Genomic DNA, 8,698 nt, shown 5'->3' on the forward strand with positions numbered 1-8,698 from the left:
AGGCACATTGCATGGAATTTAGATACCATTTTGTTGTGGTCGTTGCTGAGTACAGCGTCGAACGCTCCGCCCGTGCCCATAACTTCCCTTAGGGGAGGGGGTTTCGAGGGGGTTTCGGCCACCCGAGAAGAAAAATGAATTTACAGTTAAATCTATAAGAGTAATTATATTTCGTTATCATTTCTCTAAGATGAGGGTAACAATGACGTCATGTGCTTAATTAGGTCTACCCGAAACGAATGTCAAAAATCAATTTTATATTTTGAGTTGCAGCCTACATGATGGCGTCACACAAATAATATTAGATAAATGTTCTTATCATATACCCTTACCAGTGCCCACACCGCCCCGTCATGGTGACGTTTACCGTAAAATATTAGCCGTGATATTTTACGGTAAACGTCGAATTGTGCACGATAAACGTCATCAGTTTTGGGGTGTTCTCGAACCATATTTGCAATTTGTATGGTTTTGCCTTAACCAGTCTATCAGCTGTAGCAGTGACTTGTCATTAAGGGAGTCTTCAGTTATTATGGGGAGGGGTGGGCCGGAGGAATCGGGGAGGGTCACATGTTACAAACTTGCCCAGGAGGAGGGGCACATTTTACAAACTTAGCCTTGGGGAGGGTAACATTTTACACTGCTATTAAAGTAAATAATGAATGCAAAGTCCCATATGTATAATGCCTAATGACGAAGCTGTTAAATATACGTATGTAAACATTTTTTACAAAAACAAGATGCTGTATATTTTAAATGTTCTGAACAGCGGCAATGATTCAGACTGTGGTGAATCTACAAACAGTGACAATGATAGTGATACAGACACTGATATAACAAATATTTCCCAAGTGACATGATCTGGAAGAGTGTGTACAACTTTGAAATCACGGTATAAGTGTTAATGAAATTATGTTTGGATTGTGTGGTTTTCTAAGTTTCACACGCTCTGAGCATCCCACAAATGTACGGCTTCCTTACTAACCAGTCTCAAAGCTCCGTTAGCTGTGAATTTTGTCTCTTTGTACAGTATTTTTGTTCTGTGTATCAACTGTCTGGTTCAAATTCTTGAGGCATGATGAAATATTCAGCTTATTAAAACATCCTATATTTGTACAATCTGTATTGCTAGTGTTAAAAATTGAATTAAGTCCGGACTAGAATTCATTTGTCAACGATAACAATATTCATTACACGTGTATGGGCTTTTGTGACAAGTAGAATACTTGGCATACCAACATTCTGAGTTGGACAGTAAACAGCATTTGGTACACAGAACAAGAAAACTAAAAATATGATAAAAAGTCATGGCAAATGTCCCTTTAATATCTTTGCTTGTAATATAACATAGTCAGCGGTTATATCAAGGTTATACATACATTTCAAAACTTTTGAGTATGGAGGGGGAGGGGAGGGTCACATTTAAGAAAAAGGTGCATCAAGGGGAGTCACATTTTACATGATGGAACACACTCGATTTCCTCCGACCCACGCCCTCATAATAACTGAATGCTCCCTAGGACTGATGAAGCTATGAATATCTTATAATAATTATAGTGTCATTTTACACGTATTTACACGTATGAATATCTTATAATAATTATAGTGTCATTTTACACGTATTTGCAACGACACCAATATGATCGAAACGACAACAAACAACACATTAATGCTGTTCTTGTTAATAAAACATGAACAACAGCAGCTACCACTATATTTCTCCACTCTATGATCCTTAGTTCCGCACTGTCATATGGTATAGACCATGTTTTACCCGCATCATTCTAATTACTGTAACGCCCATAGCGAACAATATTAACCACACGGTCGTTGAGCACCTATGTGCTAACACTAAAGATGAGTTTCTCATTTAACCAGATGAACATACATTTCCAAAGAGAACCATTAGAATGCAAGTGTTTTCGTTGTATCTGTATCTATTGCATGTCTCAATTGTTTTGTATGGAGGAGAAGACTGTCGAAGTGCAATGTTCTTCTTGTGCTGCCTGTATGTATGTATGTATGTATGTATGTATGTATGTATGTATGTATGTATGTATGTATGTATGTATGTATGTATGTATGTATGTATGTATGTATGTATGTATGTATGTATGTATGTATGTATGTGTGTGTGTGTGTATGTACGTACGTACGTACGTACGTACGTACGTACGTACGTATGTATGTATGTACGTACGTACGTACGTACGTACGTACGTACGTACGTATGTATGTATGTATGTATGTATGTATGTATGTATGTATGTATGTATGTATCTTTGTATGTATGTATGTATGTATGTATGTATGTATGTATGTATGTATGTATGTATGTATGTATGTATGTATGTATGTATGTATGTATAAATGAATAAATTTACTCACAAGAGTAAGCATGCATGGACTTGTATACGGATGGTCTGATGGATAGACAAATGAATTCATGGGTATCGGGCATAAATGATGGATGGATGGATGGATGGATGGATGGATGGATGGATGGATGGATGGATGAATGGATGGTGGATGGATGGAGAGTCGTATGGATAAAAAGATGTGGATGGACGGTCCACTGATTCATTAGCAGAATAGGATGTACATACACTAATGAGAAATAGGGAAGTGAAAGGAAAGACATATTGATACAACGTTTGTCCGTATATGCTCTGAATCTGGCGACATTCTCAGTACCATACGTTCACCAATCAGCGTTTTGCGAAGATAGAATGCGCCACGGCTACAGATATTTGGACTATCAAACTTCAAAATATTATTTTGAAGCTAATGAAGTATATAAGTTTTTTATCAGCTTAGTTTTATGAAACTCCGGATTTTTTTATTTTCCCCGTAGAGAGATAGCACGGGAATGGCGGCCATTTTGAATTTCTTATACCGTTTAATATTGGCCGATTTAAATTTTGCACGGTGACCCCTAATTTTTTTATTTGATCCATTGATGTAGAAAAATGTGAGTTAAAGTTTAAGTATTTTAATTACTAGGCGCGAACTACCTTACGAGTTGGGTTTTAAGGGAGTTACACCTAGGTGAAATTTTGGTTGGGTTGTATCACGAGCCCATGTCACGGAAATCTCGCTATCGCCGCCACTTAAAGCCGACAAGTTTGATATTTTCAACTCGCTTGGTGTCTGCACGCAAAAATGGGAAATTCTTAACTCAGTATGACTGTAAAGTTCTGTTTTGGCATTAAAAGGGGATTTGCTAAATATGCTTTCTAAACATCAAAACATTTTCTTTCATATGCACGAACATTTTTAATATTTCCGGGCAATAATAATGAACAATGCAGATTATATAATGAAAGTATTTATTTTTAATACACTATACATTGTCAAATAATTCAATCTACCTCTTCTATTTATCATCGTTTCGTGTGGAAATATGATTTTTATTATATTATGGTATCAAAAACTGCGCTACTGTTGCACAAAAACTTATTTTTACAAAGGCCAAAAACATTCCTAAATAGATCTGGTACTTGTCGAAAAAGTATACTGTACGTACTTCTGTAACCGAACTTTAAATTGTTTCCCCTTGCAGGCTGACTGTCTTGAAAATGGAACACAGCTCGCGAACAGCAGCCTACCACTGTAGAGCAGCTGCACCGTGAAGGTAGTGCGCCCCCGGTATTGGCTGCTTCTTCATCTTGTCCGAGAAGCGGCGGTTTCCGAACGCCGGACGTTATCGATCACAGATCGAAAACAACACGCTACACGGCCTTCTATAGTTTATTTTTTTGCCATACGGCTTTAGATTCGGCTTCGAAGCAATAACTATGTTTATGATTGTCCAAACGTACCCCCCCGCCCTCGTCGCGGAAGAACATCTGTGGTTGGCTGCTCACAGAATTCAATCGCAAACTATCCGACCAATCACGTCGTGTGTGTTAAAGTTACGAGAGTTACGAAACTGTTCGTGAACACAAAACGTGACCTCGTCGGGTATTCGTTGCGCCAAGTGATACAGGTGACCTTAAAGTCATATCAGTAAAAATACATGAGGAAGTGTTACACAATATGTCTGGTATTCCTGTTTTAATGGTGCCATGTTTTTGTATAATTAATTGAGTTCATCGAATTCAATTTGAAATAGTCATTTCTTTACTTTAGTTATCAATCTGCCAAGCTGTTTACCTCCTCGACACGATGTTTTGTCGGCTTTATTTTAGACAACCGACAGTCCACAAAATCTGTTTCCAGATTTTTTTTAACCTTGACTTTAATATCTGTATTTGAGAAGAAGACAGTAACGTTAATAATATAATGGGTGTAGTGTCCACAGTCTGCCATGCGTGTGGTTGTGCCACACTCCGTCGGGTACCACAGTTGATAATTTCAGGCTGGCGCGATGGTGTTGTTACCATTGCTGTCATATTTGACGTTCGCAGTTCCTCTTCTGACTTTCATACCAGCGGTCAACTGGAGAGGAGGGCGGTTAACTTGATGCAACAACAGACTTGATGTTGGCCGGAGGGGAGGGGGGGGGGTGTCATGCTGGTGTGTTTCAGCATAGACGGTAGTCAGTTAACTACTTTCATTAGCACCTCCATAATTGGAACGGGCGCTCCGCTTCACACATCGGGCGCGCTGCCCCTGAGGCGTATCCGATCGAAAGTGATATGTTTGGACGCTCCCGTCTTATCATGAGATTTAATTAACGTGTTAATTATGCAGAAGATTATTAATAGATGGCCTGACAGCGTGTTGGTGCTTTTGTGCTGAGTCAAATACCTACCTATTGTTTACAGCTTCAGACCTCTGTAAGCCAATTTGAAGGATAGAGTGTTTTTTTTCTGTCGATAATTTGCTTAGTAAACTTGCGGTCAGTTGGCCTTGTGCGGGGTCACGATATTGTCCGCACTCGGGTCGAACTTTGCTCACCTCCGGCTCGCCTTGGTCAGCGGACCAGCAGCCGGCGATGCCGAGGGAAGTCACGTGATCTTCGAGATGCCTCCGCGGCAACGAATCCAGGAATTCTCCGGGATTCCGTGTAAAAAAAACCCAGCAGGGTTCGTTGGCGTACCACAGATCGGCTTACTGAATAGACCTGCAGATTCCCGCCCACAGAAAGTGATTTACACTGGGCCGACACCTGTACACATGTCCGAGTGACTCTTTAGCTCACAGACGTCCATAAATTTATCACATGTTCGCCGTCTCATTACACAGGTGTGTGAGCCGTTACCGTGCGTATATTAGTATCTGCAAGACTTTTCAACCCCTCAAAGGCATTCCTAACATAGAATTCAAACCCAGCTCAATCCCTCCGCCGTCCTTTGTGCATCTTTACTCATATTATTTGTAGCATTCGTCCACCCAGATTCTTTACACAATGGGAATCGCTTTTAGAAAGCTAATGTTTATGCCTTTATTGTGTTTTTTAAAAAGAATTTCCTAAAGACACAAATGCTATTGAGAAATCTTTGCCAAAATACGAAATGAGCCACCACCGTACGAATTATGTAACGAATATGTATTTACAAACGCCACGTCATGTTGTACTTGAGACCTAAAAACTGTCTGCCCGCTGAAGATTTTCTGCACAAGATTGTGTCCCTATTTGGCGTTCCTCGCGCATTTAATTTCGCCATTACTCGGGGTGAAACTTCAGAGACCGCCAAAATTGATTTCGCTGTTTTGCCAAGATCACGACAGCTCATTAATTCACGAAGCCAGACATGTACGCTGGCATTCATGTCTGTCTGCCCGCTTCGATTACCGCTGTTACGTAATCTGTCTGGTGGAGCCGTCTGGCGAGTACGATTCCTGGGGTTCGATCACAACAACAGTGTCATCATTCAAAATCCGTTTGGAAACTGCTGATGACGAAGTTATAATTTTACAGAGATAATCTCAAAAATACGGCTTTTCGGCTTTTCTTAATTTTTTTTCAAACAATTCTCCGTGGATCAGTACAGTTTGTCAAGCAGACGATCAAAAGATGCTTCCAGTTATCAGATAGATTAAGCTGTTCCTCAAAGTGTCTGTTTATGCAAATGGTCTTCTTTATTAATTTAACTGTGTCGAAATCAAAGATATCGGTGAAACTGGGAATCGCGAGTTTTGCCACGTAGCAAAACCTCAATACAACGTCAAAGTCAAAATGGCGGCTATATCACTGGCTAGTCTGACCATCTACGACTCTCGTGAACGGCTTGGCTTGTCTCTCAGTGAAATATTTGATTTTAATACTGAATCTGCAACCTTGATATCAATGCAAGCCTATTCATACGAAGGGATTTCGAGGAGGGAATTTGGCCGGATGGAAATTCTGTCTTTTTTTTTTGTACAACTCAATGGTTTGTCTGTAATGGCGAGTCCTCAAAACTGCTCGACGAAAAGTATTATAGCACAGGAAAAATCTTTCGGTCCGAATTTCTATTGAACCGGCGTGCTTATGAAGATGGCAGTGTCATTGATGGAAATAGATTTTCCACCTACTCCGTGTTATTTCCACACTGATGGGGTCACTCGTCGAGCTGCAGCCACGGAACGTGCTAGTTCGAATCCACTGCTCATGCGCCGTGAGCGGTGATTCGCGCATCTCAGTTGCCGGGGTTTGCAACCCTGGCCGTGCGAAGAACTTGCTGAGTTTACTTTGAGAATTCTGTCACTTGTCCAAAGGCTAGAACGGTCTCCTCAACGCCAAATTCGTCAATTTCAAATAAGGGGTATATTATGTGTGAATTCAGTTTTTTAACGGGGGGGGGGGGGGGGGGTATGGCAGAGATCATGCATGCACGGGGACACGTTGGTCCATCGGCGGGGTCCATCGCTCTGTACGAGATCATATATTTCCCCAAAGTTTGCAAATGCCTCTTTATTAAAGGTGATTTGTTGACCAGCATGTTCAGTTTATAGATACACGCTAACACTCACAATGAACCACAGGATCACTTTTTAAGAAATTCTTAGTGTCATGCTTTTGTTAGTTTTCGCTGAAATACCTGTACCTTATTTGGCATTTGTTTCATTTATTTTCATCCAGATCGAATGGAGTGGAGGGGGAGGGGTTATTCTCGAGGACCGATTTCGTCTTAAAATGTAAATTTCCCGCCAGGTAAAGACAGTGTATAGCTATCGATCAGCGACATCCTCACGGTGACTGGTCGCGTTTTGAGCAAATACGGGATGTAACACACCTTTCATATCGGGGCTGATACTCGGCTCAACTATGTCGACAAATAATTATCTGAATATTGCGTTTGAAGAAGCACCGAGGCTGGTCTAAAGCCAAGCCATGTGAATTGAACAAAAAACAAACATTGCATTAGTGCACTGTATATTACCAACGCCGCGAGAAGAAAGAGATAGATGCCTCAATGATATAGTAACCAGGAAAACCACGGGACATTTTGATGAATTGACAACAGATTGAAACTCACATTTCTTATTCGCTAAGTGTACAAGAGGCCCACTACATCAACGCACTCACACGGTTCGAACTCGCGTCTTTGCAGAGTCGAGCACAGGGAACTTAGTAATCTTGTTGTTGTTGTTGTTGTTGTTGTTGTTGTTGTTATTGTTGTTGTTGATGGTGGTGATGATGATGATGACGATAATAAAAATATTAAAAAACAATGTCTCATTCCTTGCTGTTGTTTGTCGATGTTGTAGATAATTGTAAAAGAAAACTGTGATCGTGACCAAAAAACGACGTAGTCGCCCAACGTCACTCCCGTCTTATTATACAAGCTTGTATAATAGGACGGGAGTGACGTTGGGCGACCTACGTCGTTTTTTGGTCACGATTACAGTTTTCTTTTACAATTATCTACAACATCGACAAACAACAGCAAGGAATGAGACATTGTTTTTTAATATTTTTTATTATCGTCATCATCATCATCATCACCATCAACAACAACAATAACAACAACAACAACAACAACAACAACAACAACAACAACAACAAGATTACTAAGTTCCTTGTGAGTCGAGTTGGAAGTTGCCGCCATAGACGCAGAATTACACTGCTTGGGGGAATTCCAACGACATTAAAAAAAAATACCGAAAGGTTCCTCCGGTGGAAGTACACAGATTTGATTCTCTTCCGGGACAGGCTACCGAAAAGCGTAATATCCAACATCCCTTTTCGACGTGAATAGAAGTTCGCTTGCCGTGACCTCTGTGGCAATTTCAGTCGGTTTTGGTAACGTTTTATTCGATCGATGGTCTACATTCGATCACATGTCGAGGAAGGGCAGTTTTCTGAAATGACAAGCCCGTGGAAATTGGAGGTGATTGCGAACAAGCTCGTTAACGCCAACGAGCTGATATTTTATTTTTCGTTCACACCTTTTCTATTTGTAATCCAAAAGTTTCATCTCAGTGATACTACATAACGCTACGTATTACAACCGAGAGAGTGATGCTATTTGGGGAACTCCGGATACGCCGTTTTGGTACGAGTTCACGCGAGCGGCGACCATTCTTTGCAGAGGAATATTCGTCACGGGTAAGTTTGACAATAAGGATGTCCACGCTATGGATTTTGCAGAGCACTGTGAAAATATTACTGAAAGGTGAGCCGGGGGGCTCTATTTGGCGCTGTTGTGGATTGATTACGAACTTGAAGGCCGAGACACTATAGCATGGTTTTTCCCTTCTCTCGGGAAATCTCGTTTGTATCGCCTCAAATTCTAACAGATCTCACAAATTCCATCAACTTTCGGCC

The sequence above is a fragment of the Ptychodera flava genome, chromosome 16, assembly GCF_041260155.1.
Source record: "Ptychodera flava strain L36383 chromosome 16, AS_Pfla_20210202, whole genome shotgun sequence".
NCBI lineage: Eukaryota > Metazoa > Hemichordata > Enteropneusta > Ptychoderidae > Ptychodera > Ptychodera flava.